This window comes from Schistocerca serialis, chromosome 1 (genome assembly GCF_023864345.2).
Source record: "Schistocerca serialis cubense isolate TAMUIC-IGC-003099 chromosome 1, iqSchSeri2.2, whole genome shotgun sequence".
NCBI classification, from domain to species: domain Eukaryota; kingdom Metazoa; phylum Arthropoda; class Insecta; order Orthoptera; family Acrididae; genus Schistocerca; species Schistocerca serialis.
The window spans coordinates 391,642,438-391,665,454 of record NC_064638.1 but is presented as its reverse complement, the minus strand read 5'-3'; the positions used below and the strand labels follow the sequence as shown (position 1 = coordinate 391,665,454).

Below are 23,017 nucleotides of genomic sequence, written 5' to 3'. Positions count from 1 at the left end.
TATCCTGCTGAAATGTAGGGTTTCACAGGGATTGAATGAAGGGTAGATCCACGGGTCGTAACACATCTGAAATGTAATGTCCATTGTTCAAAGTGCCGTCAATGTGAACAAGAGATGACCGAGACGTGTAACCAATAGCATCCCATACCATCACACCAGGTGATACGTCAGTATGGCGATGACGAATACATGCTTCCAATGTGCGTTCACCGCGATGTCGCCAAACCCGGATGCAACCATCATGATGCTGTAAACAGAACCTGGACTCATCCGCAAAAATGACGTTTTACCATTCGTGCACCCAGGTTCGTCATTGAGTACACCATCACAGGCGCTGCTGTCTGTGATACAGGGTCAAGGGTAACCGCAGCCACAGTCTCCGAGCTGATAGTCCATGCTGCTGCAAACATCGTCGAACTGTTCATGCAGATGGTTGTTGTCTTGCAAACGTCCCCATCTGATGACTCAGGGATTGAGGCATGGCTGCACGATCCGTTACAGCCATGCGGATAAGATGCCTGTCATCTCAACTGCTAGTGATACGAGGCCGTTCTGCTAACAGTCATTGGATCTCAAATAACGTGAGCAGCAATGTCGCGATACGATAAACCGCAATCGCGATAGGCTACAATCCGATCTTTATCAATGTCGGAAACGTGATGTTACGCATTTCTCCTCCTTACACGAGGCATCACAACAACGTTTCACCAGGTAACGCCGGTCAACTGCTGTTTGTGTATGAGAAATCGGTTGGAAACTTTCCTCACGTCAGCACGTTGTAGGTGTCACCACCGGCGCCAACCTTGCGTGAATGCTCTGAAAAGCTAATCATTTGTATATCACAGCATGTTCTTCCTGTCGGTTAAATTTTGCGTCCGTTGCACATCATCTTCGTGGTGTAGCAATTTTAATGGCCAGTAGTGTACCATGACCAACTTGAGGACGAAACTAGTCTCATAAATGAGAAGGAAATAAGTTCAAGAAACATTTTAAAAATATTTACTGATGTCATGAGATTAAAGAATCTGGTTTCTGGATGCCTACAACTGGTTAATGTTACATTACACTGACGCAACAAAAGTTATGGGTTTAGCAATATGCACATACACAAGCTATAAAAGGGCAGTGAGATGGTGGAGCTGTCATTTGTACTCAGGTGATACATGTGAAAAGATTTCAACATGATTATGGGTGCATGATGGGAATTAACAGGCTTTGAATGCAGAATGGTAGTTAGAGCTACACATTTGGGACATTCCATTTTGGAAATCATTAGGGAATTCAATATTCTAAGATTCACCATGTCATGAGTTCGAGAATTTCAAATTTCATCATCACCTCTCACACAGACAATGCAGAGGCTGGCAGCCATCAGTTAATGACCGAGAGTGGTGATGTCTGTGGAACGCATGACGTATGTCTCTGTTAGGACGGTGTGGCAAAATTTGGTGTTGATAAGATATGGCAGGAGATAACTGATGGAAGTGCCTCTGCTAACAGCACAACACTACCTGCAGTGCCTCTCCTGGGCTCATGGGCACATTTTTGGACCCTAGATGACTGGAAAACTGTGGCCTGGTAGGATGAGTTCCAGTTTCAGCTGGTAAAAGCTGATGGTAGGGTTCAAGTGTAGTGCAGACCACGCAACTCCACGGACCCAAGTTGTCAATAAGGCACTGTGCAAGGTGTGTGGCTCTATAATTATATGGGCTATGTTTATATGGAATGGACTGGGTCCTCTAGTCCCATTAAACCGATCACTGACTGGAAATGGTTATGTTCAGGTACTTGGATACAATTTGGAGCTATTCATGGACTTTGTGCTCCCAGACAACAATGCAATTTTTATGGGTGACAATGTACCATGTCAGTGGGCTGCAACTTTTTGCGATTGGCTTGAAGAATATTCTGAACAATTCCATCGAATGATTTAGCCACCCATCAAACATTTAAGGGACATAATTGAGAGGTCAGTTCATACACAAAATTCTGCATCGGCAACACTTTCACAATTATGGACAGCTACAGAGGCAGTGTGGCTCAAAATTTCTGCAGGGGGCTTCCAATGACTTGAGGCCATGCCAAGTTGTGTTGCTGCACTTCACTGGGCAAAAAGAGGTCCGGCACAATATTAGGAGGTATCTCATAACTTTTGTCGTCTCAGTGTATATGGCACACATATAACAGAAATTAAGAGTGTTTTATATCCCGAATTTTTTGTGGTAGTTTTCATCATTCGCTTAAAACAATACAACGAAAGTGCAATGGAAGAAAACCATAAAACTTACAGCGAATAAAATTATAAACTTTCAGCACACTTCAACTTAACTTAAAATAATAACATTAAAGTCTTCTAGTTACGTGGCAGTCACTGAAAAACTCAAGTCCTTGAATGACTTTAGGACTTCAAGTCTACATCACACAGCAGCAGGTAAACACACACACAAAAAGTTTTAACTTTTACAAGCTTTCAGAGCCAGTGGCTCCTTCTTCTGGCAGAAGAGTTGAAGGGGAAGGAAGAGGGGTGAAGGAAAATGACCCGAGAGGTTTAGGGAAAGGGGTACAGTTCAGAAACGTTGCCCAGAACCCTGGGACGGGGGAGACTTTCCAAAAAGGATAAGAAGGAAAGACTGATTGTTGGGGACCGCACTGGACAAGATTTGAAAATATGAGAGCTAAAAGGTGGAAGATAGGGCAATATGCAAGACATAGATTACTACTAAAACATTGTGCACGAGTTAATAAAAGCAAAAAGCTAAATGCATTGTAACAGAGGTTGGAGGGGCACAGCAAAAAACAGAAAAATAGGCCAGTCATAAAATGAAATATGCATAAAAGTAAAATAGAGTGAAGAAAGGAGTCGTTACTGTGAAGAAATGCTGAGACGGAAGGAATTAAAGTAAATTAAGGCCAGGTGGGTGGTGACAACCAAGGACATGTTGTAGTGTTAGTCCCCCACCTGTGGAGTTCTGAGAAACTGTTGTCTGGAAGAAGACTCCAGATGGCGTGTGTGGTGAAACACGCACCAAAATCATGACTATCACGCTGTACAGCTTGCTCTGCAACAGGATATTATGTGTTGCCTGTATATACCTTCTGCTTATGCCCATTCATCCTGACTGATTACTGGGTGATAGTAATGCCAATGTAAAAGGCTGAAAGTGTTTAGATAACAGCTGGTATACGATGTGTCATTTCACAGGTGGCTCTCCCTTTGATAGTATATGTTTTGCCAGTTACAGGGCTGGAATCAGTGGAGGTAGGAGGGTGCATAGGGCAAGTCTCCAGTGGGGGTTGTCACAAGGGGTAGGAGCCATAGGGTAGGGAGATGGGTGCAGAAGGAGCGTAGGGTCTGACAAGGATATTGCAGAGATTGGAAGGACGATGAAAAGCTAGTCTAGGTGTGGTGGCCAAAATCTCAGACAGGATGGATCTCATTTCAGGGTACGATTTTAGGAAGTCATGGCCGTGTCGAAGAAGCTGATTAATACAGTCAAGGCCAGCATAATACTGGGTGACAAATGGTGTGCTCCAAAGTTGTTTTTTGGAGGGATCAGCAGTACCAGGATTAGATGTGATGGCCCGGGAAATCTGCTTTTGAACTACGCTGCTGGGATAATCAGTCCAGTGAAGGCTGAAGTGAGAGTGGCGGTGTACTGCTCTAAAGAGGCTGCATCCGAGCAAATATGTTTGCCTCGAATGCCAAGGCTGTATGGGAGGGAACATTTGACATGGAAAGAATGGCAACTGTCAAAATATAAGTATTGTTGTTTGTTATTAGGTCTGATGTGGACTGAAGTGTGTACCTGGCCTTCAGTGAGGATGAGATCAATCTCAAGGAAAGTGACTTGGGATTTGGAACAGGACCTTGCAAAATTTAATTGGGAGAAGTTATTTAGAGATTCCAACAATTTTAACAAGTCGGACTCACCACCAGTCCATATGGCAAAGATGTAATCAATGTATCTAAACCAAACCAGGGGCTGAAGGCTTATGGATCCCAGGAAAACCCCCTCCAAGTGACTCATGAAAAGGTTGGCATAGGAAGGAGCCATCCCGATTCCCATGGTCATACTGCTGATCTGTTTGTATGTCTGCCTCTCAAAGTCAAAGTAATTGTTGGTAAATATGAAGTTGATTTAGGTGAGTAAGAAGGATGTCATGAGTTTGGAATTAGGTGGAAAATGATCAAGAAAATGTTCAGCAGCAGACAGACCATGTATGTGGGGAACATTGGTATAGAGGGAGATGGCATCAATGGTGACAAGCGAGGTGTGTGGTAGGAGTGGGAAGGGCACGGATTTCAGATGATCTAGGAAATCGTTGGTATCTTTAATATAGGAGGGAAGTCTTTGTATTATGGGTTGCAGGTGTTGATCAACTAACACAGATACATGTTTGGTGGGTGCTTTCAACTGTAGGACATCCAGGATGATTGAGTTTGTGGATTTTAGGAGGAAGGTAAAAGGTAGGGGTGAGTGGTTTGGGTGAAGCAAGAAGTACTATGGGTTCAGCTGTAAGTCCTTGTGAGGGGACTGAGGTTTTTACAAAGGACTGTAGGTCATTTTGAATCACAGGGATGGGATCTTGATGGCAGATGCTGTATGTAGAGCTGTCAGAAAGCTGGTGTAGACCTTCAATAACATACTCCTGTCAGTCAAGTACCATAATGGTAGATCCTTTGTCTGCTGGGAGGACAATGATCATTTTAAGGAACGAAGAGCCTGGAGTTCTGCAGAGGACCAGTTAGGGTCATGTTGTAGGGACCTGAGCAAAGGTTGTGAAGCAATGCTGGATGTCAGGAATTCTTGGAAGGCTTGTAAGGGATGATTCTGAGGTGTTGGTGGTGAATCAAGTTGGGATCATGGCCGGAACTGTTCAAGGCAGGGTTCAATGTCAGGTTTGCTGTTGTAAAGGTTTTGGGATTGGGTTGCAAAGTAGTATTTCCATTTGACATTATGTGTGAATGAAAGTGGGTCCTTCACCAGGGCTGCTTTGGACGAGAGGTTGAGAACACTTTACTGTTGTGACTGGTCTGGGAAGCTGTGGGTTATTAAGAAGGTTGGCCAACCTTGGTTTGTAGGAGAGGAGTGGGGTTGACGGTATGGCTGTTTGGGGAGCTCCAGAGGGACAGGAAGGGAAATACCACTGCTAAGGCAGTTTAGGAGAAGGTAGGATAGTTTTTTTAGGTGAAGTCTGGCATGTTGTTGCAGTCTGAAGTTCCCTTCTCGGATGATACCAACGAAGGACACACGAGGAGCAGTTAACTGCAGGAAGAGAGAAATCTGGTAGAGTGGAAACTGGCAGATGAGGCATATACGTCACAGATTAGTCAGGTAAGTGCAAGAGATTGTTGTATTTGAAACTGTACAAGAAGCTGGTGTAGAGTAGGATTACATCCAGAAATAGGTACTTTCAATGTTTCAATGTTGATCACATCCTCACCGAAGGCCAGCTACACACTTCCGTCCACATCAAACCAACAAACAACAGAACTTACATCCTTACCATGTCAAACGTTCCCTCCCATACAGCCTTGGCATTGAGGCAAACATATTTGTTCGGATGCAGACTCTTTACAGCAATACATCACCACTCCCACTTCAGCCTTCACTGGACATAATATCCCAACAGCCCAGTTCAAAAGTAGATTTCCTGTGCCATCACATCCAATCCTGGTACAGCTAACCCTTCAAAAAAACAACTTTGGAACGAACACACCACTTGTCACCCAGTATCATGCTGCCCTTGAATGTATTAACCAGCTTCTTCAACACAGCCATGACTTCCTAAAATCTGTCCTGAACTGAGTTCCGTCCTGTCTGAGATTTTGCTCACCATACCTAGAATAGTTTTTCATCATCCTCCCAATCTTCGCAATATCCTTGTCAGACCCTATGCTCCTTCTGCACCCATCTCCAGACCTTATGCTCCCAGTGCACCCATCTCCCTACCCTATGGCTCATACACCTGTGGCCATACCCAATGCAAGACTTGCCCTATGCACCCTCCTACCACCTGCCTGTAACTGGCAAAACATATACTATCAAAGGGAGAGCCAAATGTGAAACGACGCATGTCACATACCAGCTATTATGTAAACACTGTTTGACCTTTTACATTGGGATGACTATCACCCAGTAATCAGTTATGATGAATGGGCATAGGCAGAGGGTATATACAGGTAACACACAATATCCTGTTTCAGAGCATGTTTTACCACACATAGCATCTGGATTCTTCCCACGGACACCAATTTCTCAGAACTCCACAGGTGGGGACTAGCACTACAACATGTCCTTGGTTCTCGCCACCCACCTGGCCTTAATTCATGTTAATTCTTTACGCTTCAGCATTTCTTCACATTAACTACTCCTTTCTTCACTCCAATTTAGTTTTCTACATTGTTCCTTTTTTGACTTGTCTATTTTTCTATTTTTTGCCATCCCCCTCCCACCTCTGTTACATACAATGCTCTTAGTTTTTATTCTTATTAACTTGAACATGATGTTTTAGCAGTAATCTCTGCCTTGCACAATACCCTGTATTCCACCTTTAAGCTCTCAGGTTTTCAAATCTTGTACAGTGCATTCCCCAACAATCAGTCTTTCCTTCTCATACCATCCGGTAAGTCTCCCCTGATCCGGAGTTCTGGGTGACTTTTATGAATTGTACCACTATCCCTAAACCTGATGAGCAGATTTTCTATCAATACAGCATATTACCAATAATTGATTATTTTCTTGTGCGTGTAAAAATTTAAATCTGAGTCCACATAAGCAATGAAAAAGATCAAGATAAGAACCAAATACACAAAGCAAAAGGATTATGGATGTATTCTCTCACTTTCACTAGTTCCCTTCTTTCCATCTGTAATGTCTTCCTTTAGTATTTACGAATTACCGCATTTACTCGAATCTAAGCCACACTTTTTTTCCAGCTTTTGTAATCCAAAAAACCGCCTGCGGCTTAGAATCAAGTGCAAAGTAAGTGGAAGTTCTGAAAAATGTTGGTAGGTGCCGCCACAACTAACTTCTGCCGTCGAATATATGTAGCGCTACACAGGCATGCTTTGCAGGTACAAAGATAAAAACTGGCGCCAAAATCTCTGCGTCAGTAAATAAATAAAAAAAAGGTGGAAGACGAGCTTTTTTTCTCTGCCCCGAGTTTTGACCACTGCATTTTCATACATTATCCAATGAAGTAAATACAAATGCCGTATTGTTCATCTTCGAATGTAGCAGCATTTCAATGTACTACGAAAATCCGACTGGCAAGACTGTTTGGGGTGTTTGTCAATATGGCCAACTCTACGTTCTGAATTTTTTCCTACCTGTGAGAAGAGATGGTTGCTAATAGGAACTTTTATGAAGTGTGAATCACATGCAGTATTCTCTTCGCCATAAGAATAATACGAATATAAACATTTTGCCATGTATTCTTTCGTGCTTGCTGCTATCTCGTTTAAATCCTGTCTGCCTAATAAACTACGAAACTAGAGTGAGACAACAGCAAACGCGGAATTATGTCATGTTTATATTTGTATTATTCTTATGCCTGATAGTGATACAGTCAGAAATGAATCACGGCATTGGACTAGATTTTTAAATCTAAGATGACTCTAATTTCTGTGCAGAATGTAATGTACTAAAGAGGCATCTGCAAAGATTTTCAAACGGAGAAAAATTTTCGCTAAACTCTCGTTCAGAACATCATCTACCATACGCAGTCTATTATTTGGTTCTTGTTGATCATTATCAAAGAAAGCAGCAGTGTAAGTAACAACAAATAGCAGTCTCTTGCCATTGTCTCGCTAATGAGACAATTCCTCTCTCTCTCTCTCTCTCTCTCTCTCTCTCTCTCTCTCTCTTTTTAATTGTAAGCAGCGGTAGCGTGCACAAAAGCAAGCCACGCCATGAGCGACGACAGGCCGTAGACACTCATTATCAGAATGCGACAAACAATGAATGACACAGTACAGTAGTGCACTTTCAGCTTAGAGTGACGTAAACACCTATAAGAAAGAGAACGGCACTTATCAGATCAAAGAAAAATAAGCAATCAATTCAAACCAGATGAAGCACCTGAAAAAGGAAGGGTACCCGAATAAATATGGATGGAGCGCCTGACGCATAGCAATGGCTACCTGGTAAAGCTTAACTGCTAAGCTTACGACTTCGTCATTCATTCGAGCTAAATTGTTTCTCATATTACAATGGGCCAATTTTCTTTAGATTTGGAGGTGTGGCCTAAAACTTTTCTCTCCCCTTGAATTTCAATTCTCAAATTTCAGGTGCGGCTTAGATTCAAAAAAATTTTTTTTCCTTGATTTCGAGTCTCATTTTTCAAGTGCGGCTTAGATTCGAGTGCGGCTTAGATTCAAGTAAATACAGTACAGAAGAAAGATGATTACTTACAGCCTTGGTTTGAATGAGACACAGAGCTAGCAATCAATATCAAAACTAGACAACTGCCTACTTAGAGGTCGCTAAAACTACAAAAATTGCTATAAGCATCATAGATACACAAATGGAATAATGGATGCTGAATTGGACTTTTGGAACTTTTAATTTATTCTCTCTTTAAAACATCACAAATTTCATATTCCTCATCTCTTCTTCTGATGAAGAAATTATTTACAGCTTATCACACACTACAGATTCAGTGTCCTTTCTTAAGCAAATATTTAACAGAGGCAGCTCTGTTTTGATTATTACATCAGTGGAAATATAGAGCCAAGACATATAAATCAAGAAATAATTCTTCCTCTTGAATAATTTTTCTTCTCAAATAGCAAACAGTTTTCACGATACTTTACATTCACATATTTGCAAGACATTACTACACTTGATTTTAATTTTCTCATTTTATTAAAATCTCATTTGTTCCAGAAGATTATGCCTAACTAATTACTTAGGTTCAAGGAAGAGAGTTGGTAAATAGCTTCTTCTACACCAGATGCTAATAGTTTGAGGTCATCTGAAAAGGCTGGGCAACTGACAACTAATTTGTCTTAATATTACTTACATTAGAATAAAATAAATTAAATTCAAGAGTTTCTTTGAAGATAATCTTCAATAGCGTAGGAATCATCCAACAAATAGCTCTTTAACTCTATCTTAGCCTTCATTACATTAGCCACAAGGCATCTAACACATTGCCTGTGAACATGGTCCTGGTATTATATCGTCATATCTACACCACAATCCAGCCTAGATACACAGGCAGGGTTGTCAATGAAGTTGAACACTGTATGGAAAGCACATTTATTACTAATACCAACGTACAGCCCAAAAAGAAGGAATCATCTGTCTGCTTCATATGGAGGACATGGACAATGTCTCCGAGCTTTTGTCTTCTTGATGAAGGGTAATAATCCTCAACTCCATATGTGATGCCCAACAATTGCTGAAGGATACAATACAGCCCAAAATACAGCAAAGGGTACAATACCACCCAAAATATGCTTCAGAAACTTTTCCAGTAGTCCCACTTTCTGCACAGGCATAAAAATCCATTCGAAGTCTCCTGGACTGTATCTCACTGGCGAACACTTTACATTATAGCATTCTCAGTCTTTCTCCTGGGTGTTTACCACCCACATGAGAGCGAGCTGCCTTGTTTCTTCAGTCCTGGTGATGACGTGTTTCATGGAGTCATCTTGTGTATCTTTTGGTTAAAATGAGAACAGTGTATCCATTGTTGTTTTGGCTTTGTGACTGTGGAGTGCAGAGAATTGTGTGAAGCCTGTAGTACCTCACTACACTTTTGTAAGAGAATGTCATGGGCAGCCTTGTATCCCGATCTTTCTGTTTGATATCAATTAATGTGGAGAGCATATCTGTCAAAGTTTTATTAAAGAATTCTGTGAGGCTATTCACCTGTGGATGGTAGGTAGTTATCCTCCTGTGGATGATGTTGCAATGTGAAATTACCTCTGACTTTGGTCTTTACTGGAAAACTTTTCCACAATCAGAGATCATCACATGGGGTGCTCCTTCTAGGAGCAACTTTATAATTTCCAGAGCTTCAGCAATTGACACAGCTTTGGTGAGAGTGTAGCAGGCGAGATAATTAGCACAAACTATTATCCATTAATTACCATTTATTGGTTTCATGATCCTATCCAGAAGGGTGATTCCAATTCAATAAAAGGGAACTGTTGCAGGCGGGAATTGGTACCAGATCCCTCAATGGTAACTGCGACACACACTTCCATCTTTGGGATTCCTTGTGGTGGCTCACAGTTTCTAATAGATCAGTAAAGACTTGGCCAGTGACACATTATGTCTGATTCTGCCTAGAGTCTTCACAAATCCCAGCTGAGCAGATATCAATACATCATGTAAATACTTCAGGATAGTTGGTATGAGCTAGGATGACAAGCAATCATTTCCGCCCAATCAGATCATAGTTCTTCTTATATAGTGCTCCATTTATTTAAGTTCTGGAATTCACATTTCATCAACCGCCCCCCCCCCCCTTCTTGAAGGCTTCTATGGCTTGCAGCAGTGCTGGAGCTTCCCTCCATCCTGCTGCAATGTCATTTAATGCAGCAGTGACTAAGATTTAATCCACATTGCTGTGTTCCGCCAAAGGATTCCTTGAAAGGCAGTCAGCATCCTCGTGTTGGAGTGCACTTTTGTGTACCATTGTGATGACATACTCCTTAAGCCACAGTGCCCGTCTTGCCGGTCGATCTGATGGATCCTTCAGACTAGTCAGCCAGCATAGAGATCTGTGATCTATCACAATGGTGAATGATTTGCCAAATAAATATGGCTGGATCATCTTGATGGCTCTTTCTCAGTTGTACAGTAGCTCTTCTCAGACTTGGGTGGCATTCTGGAAGCACAGCTACCACTTCTTCAGCACCTTCCCGATCCTGCACTAGAACTTCCCCTGCCCGAAACTGCTGGCTTGGGTTTGAAGTTCTATCTCACCTTTTTTCTCATTCAATGCTAGGACTGGAGAAGATGTTACCATCTCCTGAAGGACAAAGAACGATCTTTCTTACACCTGATTCGAGGAAAATTTGGTGTCTTCCTGTAGCATTTGTTGTAGGGGAAGAGCATATTCCAAGGAAGCTTCTCACATCACAGATGAATCGAGGAGTAGGAAAATCCATGGCTGCTGTTATTTTCTCTGGATCAGGACAGACTCCAATGTGATTGACTACATGCACCACACAGGGTGATGAAGAGGCACTTTTTCAGATTCAGGCAGAGGTTTGCAGCCTGAACACAACACAGTCATTCGGCGGCGTAGATGTTCCTCAAATGTCTATGAAAACCTGACTGTCTGATAGCAAAGACAAGTCATCCATTTAAGGCAGGCACAGGCAATGTTTGGTGACCTGCAGGCCTGATTCACGTACTTACTGAAGGTTACGAACCGCTTCATCACATGACAGCAGCACTCCTAGTGCATAAAAACGAAACTATAGCACCTGTAACATCAATGTTTATGGGGTAATGCACCTGTATGAATGGCACCCCTTGTTTAGACATGCCATGCCAATAAATTAGACCTCAAAACACAAGCTTTTTAGAGTATGCCCATTTTATATTTACCCCAACTTCAGATATTTCATATTTATTTACATGTTGTGCACATTGTCTTTTTACTTATGATGTTTTGCAGTAGCTATCTTAAAAACTTTCATTGCAGATTTCTGCTATGCTGTTAACAAAGAAACAATGTTCATGACATGCAAATAAATGTGAAAAACTGAAGGTGGAATGCCATTTATCCTGAGACATCACCATGGAAAAATAAATGCTTATAAAAGCAAATGGTTGCAGCTAATGTGTTATAAATTATCTTCAGTTTCAACAGTTACAGTGCTCTAACACATTCAGAATGGGCAAGAATCATTTAATAATATTCATACAAGAGAAAACAGAAAAACAGAATATGGAAATGAGACAGGCAATCCCAGTCAATAAGCAATTAGGAGCAACTTTGTGATTTTTAACCACAGGCAGGTCATTCAAATGTTTGAAATTTAGTTTGTTAATATCCAAAAACACTATTAGCAAGCATTTCTTAAATATTTGTCCAAAAATATTTTGATGACTGATCACATAAACATGGGCTCTTTCTTTAACACTAAATAAATGAAGCCATCATTTATTTGTTCATTTTGAAAGGTTTAAAAGTCTCAACTGCTTTAACTTAGCATATATTTACTGTATTATACAGAGGCCAAACTGGAAAAAGTGAACAACAGAATGACAAATTGTCAAACCAATAACACTCACCTTCACATGCACACTACATGTTGGTAATACTGAGAATATTCTGGTCAGCATCAATATGTTTATCAATAGTTCTAGTAGTATCAACAATATGACAATACTCACCCTCAGACAGTTATTGTATTGATGTATTGACAATAATATTGGACGTGTGAAGGCCCATTAACTTCTGTGTGACATTTCTACTGCTGTAGATGATAGGCATTCATCTTATGTCGGTTTTTACAGACTGTACGGCAAATACGAAAGCAGTACTCATGTAGCGAGCCCAGCACCAGTATAAATATCCGAAAATGCACTCTGGGCAGAGTTCAATGCAAGTGCCTGACTATCTCTGTCACATTTTTTCCATGGGCCAGAATGAAATCAATCGCAGGCCAAATCTGGCCCACAGGCCACCGGTTACCCAACCGTGATTAAAGTGTAAGCAGGTTGTTCACCATATGTCTGAAGATAGCTGGAGCATTACACAGTCAAAATGGCATAATTTTAAATCCATAGATGCAGTCAGAAGTTACAAAGGCAGTCTTTTTACAGTCAACTGGTCAACTTCATTTTGTCAGTAGCCTGCCTGCATGTCAATAGTTGAGAAATATTTTGGTCCTTGCAAACAGTCTAGTGTCACCAATGTACAGCAATGGACTTTCATGATTTTGTTTAGTCATCAGAAGTTGACACAGAAATGCCATGTGCTATCCTACTTGTTCGCAAGAACCTCAGGCAGGGATCAAAGACTCTCTGAAAGTTCAGTGATGTCATCCTGCAGCATCTTCTCCTGAATTATGCATTGTCCGGTCAGTGATACCCTATAAGTGAGCGCTGGTTGATTTGCAGAAGATCCCTAGTGTTAATACGGTGTTTTACTGAAGGCCACTTTGTCTGTCTTTTCTCCACTCCAGATTTGATAGAAATCGAAAACTGTCACATAACAGCTTACACTCACCAAAGGTGTTCATCAGTCAGGCCAGATCCTATTGGCAGTTTAATAGGAGCTTCCTCCATTGTGCAGTGGCAGTGGAGCACAATTCTTTGCTGTAGGAACTGAGCTGTCCATCTTGGATTGGTTCGGGTGTTCATAAGCATATATTTTTAGGGACGATTTGCAGCTGCTCGTGACAGTGATCCATAGTTCCCCTTGACTACTGGTAATGCTTATAATCATCACAGGTCACTACATTTTTGCTTGTGAACCTGAGCAGCTATTTGCAATCAACAGAAGCTTCAGAGTTCAAATGAACATCTCGATCAGTGACTTGAACTCATGTATTTGATAATAGTGAGATAACAATGTCTTCAACGTCAAACAACTGTCCAGAACAACCACTATTGTGTGCGCTTGTTGGAAAAGCTTCATCAATCTAGAGCTCTGATCTTCCACACAGTCTATGACTACTTGTGAAGTCTGCATGAAATCTCATCGAAGAATAAATTTATAAATAACATTCTATTAAAACAACAAATTCAGTGGGCTGTTTTCAGTCATGAACAGTTATTCTAGCAATACATGTAGCCCATTAGCTACATTTCAGTTAATTGCTTTTGTATTACAGAATGTAGTCTTCTATAGCTGGCGACATTAACCATCTCATAATATATAAGAGAAAGCCCCCTAAGTCCGCTAGAGCTTGGACAGGTTGGCCGTCAGTGACAATGTCAGTGAGATTTCCTGGCCTCTTGGTGACTGGCGTCCAAGTAGTATTTTCAACCATGGCAGCCTCACCTCCACAGATGGTCGCCTAGCTCAATTTTCCTAAAGTTGGTGACTAAGCAAGCAGTTGGTAGAGTGGCGGTGAATGGCTACAGCATGTTGGGAATTGATCTCATCCAGGGTACAGTGATGGGCTTCGACTATAATTGTCTGCAACTGACTGGCATGAAGAGAGCTGCTGTGATGGTTGATGTCTGAAACTTGCCTTCTTTCACTGCAGTAGCGTACAGTGTGTCCAGGATGTCCACAGTGAAAACACACTAGCGTGTACTCCTCTGTCCTCCATATGTCTGTTCTTCTGTGGGGCATTCTGCTTGGTGTGGGAGTGGGTTGTACCTGCATTGGTTGGATGCTAGGTTGCCTTTCAACAGCTCTGGCATAAGTCTAAGTCGGTCAAGTCCATTTTCCCTAGCATGTTTGTCTGGTGGCTGAGATTAGCACTAAAGCTCAATATGCCTCTTCTTCAACATTCTCCATTACCTCCTGGCCTGTGTCAACATTCAAGACTGCTATATCTGGTGTACCCTGTCCAAAATTTCTGGCCACCATAAGCTGCAAAGGCTGCTATTTCTTGTGTACTTGGTCTGAAATTTCTGGCTGCTGTATACCGCTGTATCTCTTCTCTTAGTATATGCCATATGACGCAGGTGAGCTCATGGTGCTTTTTCACAGCTGCTATAGGGATCACATTCAACAGTCATTCAAAGCTCTTTCATCAGACTGTTTTTTTGTTGTGTCTCCTTGATTTGTTGGCAACACTTGACAAAATTCCTTTGTCACTGTTATCTCCTTACCTAAAGAGCCTTGTACATTTCTTCTGTGACTCCTTTCATCAACAGTCACATTTTGACGGCTTTTGTCATTTTATAATTCACAATGTGGGAATTCTGTATATGAACTGTGATGTTTCCCCTGCACTGGGCCCTGTTCTTCAATTGTTCTTCCGCCATCTGCACTTGCTGCTGGTTATCATCAAACATTTTCCACAGTTCTGTCTGTAATTTGTCTCAGAATTTAGCTCCTCTTCATTTTTCTTAAACCACTGCTGGACTGTGACATCCAAGCAAAAATATACATCTGCCAAACACATCACGTCATCTCACCCTCTCAGCCATTTCATTGGAATCCGACCACCATCTATGGGACACACTGATAGATGCCTTATGTGGAGCAGACTGACTGTCGTTTTGCAATTCATTGGTCTCCTGAATATTTCTCTTCGTTTTTACATTACCAATAGCTGTAACCATACATACAGCAAATGTAACGGAGTGAAGGTACTTTGTTAATTTACGGTATGGATTTTCCAATCAAGAGTGTAATCTATTTACAGTCACACACCTGAACACTCTCTACACTTATTGTATCTCTTGCTTGAACAGACTAGTTTTATAGCTTGTGGAGTTTTCAGAAGAACTGAATCATATAGACTAACTACAACTACTACTGCAACTACTACTACCACTACTACTACTACTACTACATGATCAGATGATCAGACCCAGTAGACCGCACGCATCTACAAGTTTCCTCCTCCACAGTATTCTGTCCATTGCTGCTATCCGCCATCCATTCACATCTATTGACACTTGGTTTAACTCTTCATGGAGTCCATCCCTCCAATGCTTCTTGGGTATCCCTGGTGGTCTCTTTCCTGTAGGTGTGAAATCCAGGAGCTTCTGAGGCCATCTGTGATCCTCCATCCGGGCCACATGGCCGGCCCACTGCATTCGTTTGGCTTTGACAGTTCCTGCTATGTTGGGCTGCTGGTATAGTTCCTCAAGCTCTTGGTTGTATCTGATCCTCCATTCCTCTGTATCTGCATCCAGAACCGGACCGAAGATCTTCTGAAGCACTTTTCTCTCAAAAACAAGGAGCTTATGGGAGTCCTGTTTCCGGATACTCCATGTCTCACAGTCATATAGAACGACAAGCTGGATCAGGGTTTTGCACAGTCGAATCTTGAACTGCCTGGAGAGATATCTGGACCGAAGCAGTTGTGCAAGGCTGTGGTAAGATCGGTTTCCTGCTTGTATTCTGGCATTGATATCTGCTTCACATGACGAGTTCTCAGTGAAAAGTGCCCCTAGGTATTTGAATTCTTGCACTCTCTTGTAGGACTGGTCCCCAACCTGCAGTGATTGTAGATGATCAGCAGTCTGACAATGACCACGCGTCATAACGAGGTACTCTGTCTTGGCTTTGTTTATGTTTAGCCCATATTTGCTGCCGGCCTCGTCAAAATTTAACCATAATCCACTTCAATAACAGTCTTCGTCTCCTTCTCCTCCTCCTCCTCCTCCTCCTCATTAACATTTACCCAGCGTAGGATGGGCTCCACTGCACTCAAGTTTTTAACCAAGTTATTTTACTTAACTTTCTACTTGGATGTCCTTCCAGTCAGTGCAGTCATCGGTTATATAAGGGAGGGAAGCCATGTGCACCATCTGACTGTAAATGGTGTAAACTTTTTCTGAGTGTGATCATATTTTAACTGTTAGTGTATTCTATCTTCTAAGGCGAACAGCAGGGGACAGCCCAGCATTTGCCTAAATGAGCATGGGAAACTGCCCAAAAACCACACTCAGGCTGGCTGGTGCACCAGCCTTGGCCATTTATCTTCCACTGAACTGATCTGAGTCTGGTGCAGATGGTAACATTAGAAAAACTAAAATTTGCATCTCCTGATAGTGCAAGTAGAAGATCATTCACTTATATCACAAACAACAGGAACCCAAAACAGAATTCTGTGATACACAACATCTGACTGATCCATCTAACTGCTTTCTGTCATGCAGATAAGATAACAACCATAAACCTACAGTGTCTACTACACTACAATATTTTCACTTTTGCATAAGCAGATCATGTTTCACAGATTCAGAAGCCTATCTAAGTCACAAAATATTACCGGTAACAATTTCTGATACACTGGCTTTAGTATGTTTTCAATAAAGGCAAATATATCCTGTTCAGATAACAGTCCTTTATAAATTCAAAATTAGTAATAATGTTTACTGTACAAAGTATTTATAAATTTTATCATTAGCATCTACCTTCAAAAAAATATTTTTGTCAATTACACAGATGGATGAGATGTCAAATTAATAGAAGTATAAACGTAATATTTACCTAGAAACATAATAATACACAAATTTTCAAGAGTATATTGTGTAATGCAAATGTAACTGTAATCCTGAAGATATTTCAACATAATCTTCTGCCTTGTCGGAATAAAAACTAGTCAACGTCTGTCAAAATCATCCTCCAGAAGATGCTATCTAATTTTTTCCACCTGTATCAGTTTCTTTCTATTCCTTTGCTAATGTGAAGATTATAACTGTATTTTTACTGTATGTCCAACACGATTTTTCTGTCATCATAACTATAATTTCTCCTTTAGATTTAATAATTTGAGTCTTTAGTACATCCTTATGTCACCTACAGAATCAACTCACATGTGTTTACTTAGCCAATGAGAATTTCATACCTGCACCTTCACAAGTTCATTTATCAATAAACTATTTTCTTGTATTCTATCTTTATTTAAGTTGTCTGCAATCCAATTTGCTGTTAATCATCAATGACTTATGTGATTCACTTTCCATCACAGGCTCTCCTTTCCAAATTTACTTTTAAACTGCGCTGTATCCAAGCTGATGTCTCTGTTACCCCCGGATCCTTCCTCTTTTGCAAACGTGTGCACAATTACCTGGAATCAATGACTTTCTATTTTTAGTAACATGACCAGTTCTGAAATAATGGCATAATTTCCCACAGTTTTACATTTGTTTTCAGCAATTTAATGTTTTTTGTTACTAATATTTATATACTCTTTGATTCTTTTAAAGAATGTTTGTTAAACAATCCCCATTGCCCTTATTATCCAACAATACCCTGTGTTAACAAGACTGAGTACAGCACTCTAGATTACAATGTGAGACCTGAGTTGCTCCAGGTGTATATAATGTTCAAATAACTTATGGGAATGCAGCTGGGTGATGTTATCGACAACTTCCGATATTTTGAAGAGGAGCACACCCTGCCATTTTCAAGGCAGAACTGCAGCAAATAAGCACTGTACAATGAATTTAAAAACTTAATTTTCAGATGAACTCTGGAAAGATATAACACACACACACACACACACACACACACACACACACATTGTGAACACTAGTGCTATCAAAGATGACTGACATCAGGAGTTATCAATAGTGAAATTAATAATCAATTGGTGAGTAGCGTAAACTCTGTCCCTCTAGTTTGTTGACAAGGGAGAGAGAAGATTCCATGCAAAACTGAAACAAAAACCAGCATTTCTATGTACAAAGTTATTTGCTAATTTAATTTCAACAGCTTCCATAATAACACTATCCAATAGCTGGAAGTGTACGGTAAAATCTCTGTGTTGTATTCCACAGGATGACCAGTGTCAAGACAATGTTCACCAATGGCCGATTTGCTCATCTCTTGTTAACATGTGTGCCACTTAACACTCCATACACTGGTCCTCCACAGTCCCGATATTATGACCAATATATGCACTGCATGGACAAAGAAGACATCCACCTTACACAAACCAAGATCATCCTTTATGGAACCTCAAGGACCTTTATCTTAGACAGTGGTCAAAAAACACATTTCACATTATACTTCCACAAAATATGAGCAATCACATCCAAAATGCTCTCTGCATATGGCAAAAAGGCCGTAGACTTTGGTGCCACCTCGGTATTATCATCACTCACCCAGTGCCAACAGCACGCAACGCACATCTAATCTGTCTTTCATCATAACCATTCTGACAAAAGGTGACTTTGAGGTGGGCAAACCCAGCTGACAAACTCTCAGGGTCCAAGATGACATGGCCCTGAGAACCACGGTGCGAAGTATCCCTTCAGGTTGAGCTAAATGGTGGCAATTGCCAGTCTGCAGAAATAAGTCAGTGTGAATAGGTTTCCTATAAAGGCTTGCCCCAATGTACCATCCACCCTCCTCCTCACCAACATACCGAGGAGGCAAAGACCGTCATCCTTTTCCATCTCCATTGTGAAACAAACACGTAGGTGGACTGACGTCAGCAGTTCTAAAAAGACGTCCATATTCTCACTGCCTTGAGACCAAACAACAAAAGTATCATCTAAACAGCATCTCATCACAACTCCATCTGTCTGCTCATACTACTGGTCATTGAAGAAAAAGTAAGTGGAACTCAACACACATTGAAATAGGTTTGTTAACTCAGCACCAAACCTAACCTGAATCAACCGTAATGAAACAGGCAGCGGAATATGAGTGATGAGAGAGAGCACATCAAAACTTTCTAGAATATCAGAATCATTCAAATGTATTCCCTCTAATCCACTATAAAAATCCACCGAGCTCTTAATATGGTGTTCACACTGACCTACTATAGGGCTCAATAGAGTGACAAGGTGTTTTACTACACATGTCAGAGCACCAATGTTACTCAGAATCAGATGAAGAGGAACCCCTTCCTTGTGGAGCTTAGGGAGGCCAATGAAAGGCAGTCATTTTTACACTTGGACTATCTTGATGCTCTTCTTTTTTAATCATCTGATCTCTATTAATTTTATTCTCTATCAGATACAAATGAGTGAAATAGTGTGCTTCAACTATATTACACATTAAGTTTTGTTTTAAGTTGTCTGTATTTCTGATAAAATTTTGGTTTATTGCATAAGTTCGTCGCACACGTTCGATTTACATAAAAGACTTATCAGATTAGTGTCGATTTATTGAAGGGAAATGAATCTCAGTTTATTAGACGAGTAGGAGCGATACAGGAAGTTTTATCTAACCTTGTTAAGTTTGTATTTACACAAATATCTCATTTTATTCATGAATGTCTTGATCCCATTTGTTACATACACCTCCATCCAAAAAGTTTGGAAACTGATTTTATTCTTGCATATAAGTGGCATCAGCACAGTAATTACAATGGCAGCATGCACAAAGAACATTTATAATTTGTCCTAGCCTTGACAGATGTCTGATGTAGGCATATCATGTAAGACAGGAGTCACAGATGAGTCCCTGGAATCAAGCAGTCAAGGTTACCAATGCCACATGGTCTGCTAACTTCATCTCTAGAGCAAGATGCTCCAAAAATTTGAGAGCACACAACACTACCTATGGTTTGCAAGCTCAAGCTGAAAGCCTATTTTCATTTTTTATCAGTCAGCTGACAAGTAATATGACAGTAAGATCAAGTTTATGGCAAGTATCCTGGTGAGATTTGACTACTAAGTACAGGCACGTAACGTCTGCATGTTGTAATTGTCTAGCAGTTGGGGGCAGAGATTTTTCAGTATCAACAGTATGTACCATGAATAATATTTAGCTGAGGACTCTCCCTCGAGGGAGATCCTGCTATGTTCTGCATGAGTATGTCATCTTACTTATAATCTGAATGTATGCCTGTAAGATGCAATCTGTAAATTACCATAACAGGGTGTATACGTGGACAAGGAAAAAAAATTCCCAGATCATTTCTGGATTTCTCTCGGATATCCCGTTTAAAAAATATGCTTTTTCCCGGGCGAAAATACACTTTTTCTGTGCTAAGTGACAGTAGGTTTTCTGTAGATTTTTCGTTGGAACTGTAAAACTTATCAATCCTTTGAATGGTTAACGTTTTATACAATCGCGTAGAACTTCCCGGAAAAAAAAGAAAAGACGGGAAAAGGGGGGGGGGGGGGGGGGGAGTTTTGGAGAGACTTTTAATAAAAAAAAAATAAGAGAAGTTTTGGAAAGACTTTTCATTTGCAGCAACATATAAGCTGCATATTTTCGTATTACGAAAGTATAAATTCGAATTGCACCAAACACAGCACGTTAGTTTCCAGAGCGTTGAAACCGAGGTTGCGATGTCATTTTGTAAGCCAGTCATATCTCAAGCCACGTGATCTCGCCAGCCAATTACAGCAGCTATTCAGAGCATAGGACACGTGTTATAGTCAGCCAATAGCAAGATTAATGGTTACGTAGCGTGAACACACAAGAGGAAAAGTTAACGGTTTACATTAATGTACATAGTACCGTATATCTACAAGAAAAGCTAAGCTTTCACATATAATATTGGTCTCTAAGATTAACACGCTACAACAGAAGCTAAGCTTTCACATGTAATATTGATCTTTTTTTGCGTTTGTTATACTTTGAGATACATCACACAAATGTGCCAGTAAATTTAAAATTATGACATAAATGTCTCCGCTCGGAATTTTTGTAAGTAGCTGGTCCTCAAGCTATTCAATTTTGAACACTCTGTGATTTAGAAATCCATCCCGCTTTCTCACACGTAACATAATTCATCTTGCCTAAAAAGAAATTTACTTTGAAAGTAACGCTTTTCGAACCACTGTTCGCAATACTACCTGGAGACTGTTAGAAATAGGTTCCATTTACCAGTTGCCAGAGAGCAACAGAAAACAGGCATTATTGTGTGTGTGTGCAACTGCAGTGGTGTAGGAAGCCCGCATGTTCATGTGTATGAAGCACTAAGAGACCTTACATTACACCATAAAAGAAACAGGGCATAAGAGGTTACTCCAAAGACCATCGGAATTTCATTAACCATACTAAAATGCATAATTCGGCTTGAAGTGCAAATTGGCTTTATCCAGATTCACTATGAAGTAGCTCCCATCTGATATTAAGCTTTTCAGTATGGTTTTTGGGATGTAAATTTTCTTGGAGTATCAGTACTCTATGAACTCATTTTTGGTTCTTTATTATGGCATAATGCCACACATGGCAGAAGATGATAACGTGCACTTGAAATTCAGCGAAGAGTTGGAACTAGGCAGTACTGTAGAATGAAACACTTCGTTTCAAAGAAAATGATTGCCTCAGTGGAAAGATTAATAAAGCCAAATTTCATTAGCAAACTTGCAAAAATAGCTTCATTGTTCTGCAAAGCAATTAATGCTTGACTGCTACTAACTTGGAAATAAAATAAAATCAGAAAACTGAAACTAATAATATATTTTTGCCCTCCACAATTATGTGAATGTATTTTAATTTACTTGATAGCTCCCGGCCACAGAAATCCGTTTTGTTTTCATTTGACATGGGAGCTGTACACGAAGAGAAGCAGTGAAATCACTTAACGTAAACTCGGGTCATGTGGAGACTAACCCCCTCCCCACTACAAACCAGACAACTCTGTGCATGCGCGAATCTGGCAGCTAGGGCGCACGAGAAAAATTTTTCTCGTTTACATCTGGCTGCTTACTGCTACTGCCGATACAGCTAACAGCCAAACTTCAAGTAGCGGGAAGCGGGAGAAGGTACTGCTTATATGCGAGTCAACTGCGCATGGGCAACAGCCCCCTGGGAACTGGTCAAACGAACCTAATGTGAACAGTTGTGACGTCATGCTCATAGCAAGCAGTTTATTGTTAGGAAGAATTACATAGTATTCGCCCTACGGCCTTTGACATATTTTTGCTATTTGCAAACGCTTGTGCGTGCACGGTGTTTTGTTGTTGTAAATTGCGCATTTCCTTTGCCACTAAAGTTTTATTTTTTTTCCTCTCGTTCATATTTTATTGTTGCAGTGTCATTCTCCAGTAGCAGGACACAGTAACATTCTTGGCTAGAGAATCAATTCTTAAAAGTCAAAATTACAAAAATTTAACTGAAAGATAAAACGACGAAAAATTCCAGGGATTTCGAAAAATTCCCAGGTTTTTCCCGGGTTTCTCCCAGATGAAAAAGTTCCCGGGTTTTTCCCAGATTTCCCGGTTGCCCCGGGTCGTATACACCCTGCATAAGCAGCTGAGATATGGAAGAAGACAGCGACGAGGAAGCTGCACCAAGATACCAAGCAATAAGTAACTAATAGTACTTGATTTTCCTATGTCCCCCTTTCTTATCTGAAGGCATATTCAGTGCTTCATAGTAAGTATTTATGTTCCAGCTACAATTCCACTCATGTTTCAACAATTTGTTACAGAATATTGATGATGTCAGAGCTTGGCGCAATTGGTCTATAAGAACTAACATGACTGAGTTCTTT

The 23,017-nt window shown here is 40.7% G+C and overlaps 1 protein-coding gene across 1 annotated transcript in view; it reads right to left on the bottom strand.

The window, feature by feature from the left end:
- LOC126471439 (uncharacterized) overlaps positions 1-23,017 on the bottom strand; it is a 246,061-nt gene that overhangs the window by 146,144 nt on the left and 76,900 nt on the right. The window lies entirely within an intron of this gene.